This window comes from Pteropus alecto, unplaced genomic scaffold, assembly GCF_000325575.1.
Source record: "Pteropus alecto unplaced genomic scaffold, ASM32557v1 scaffold131, whole genome shotgun sequence".
In the NCBI taxonomy this organism is placed as follows: Eukaryota; Metazoa; Chordata; class Mammalia; order Chiroptera; family Pteropodidae; genus Pteropus; species Pteropus alecto.
The window spans coordinates 3470752-3470997 of NW_006434709.1; positions in this window are offsets into that span (position 1 = coordinate 3470752).

A 246-nucleotide genomic window follows, 5' to 3' on the forward strand; every position below is an offset into this window, starting at 1 on the left:
TTTTTCTTGCCTTGAGGTTGCGGGTCAGCGCGAGCCACTGCAGTGAGTCCGTCGCGGCTTCGGAGCGAGCGCGAGGCTGCAGCCCCCGAGCCGCCTGGCCCCTTCTTCCCCCTCTCCCCCTCTTCTCTGCCTCTCCTCCTCGCCGTCTCTCCTCCCGCGCTCTTGGTCTCTGAATCTCGACCTTAATTTCTCTTCTCCCCCGCTCGCTCCCGCGTGCCCAGTCACCCGGCCGGCGCGGGCCCCGCG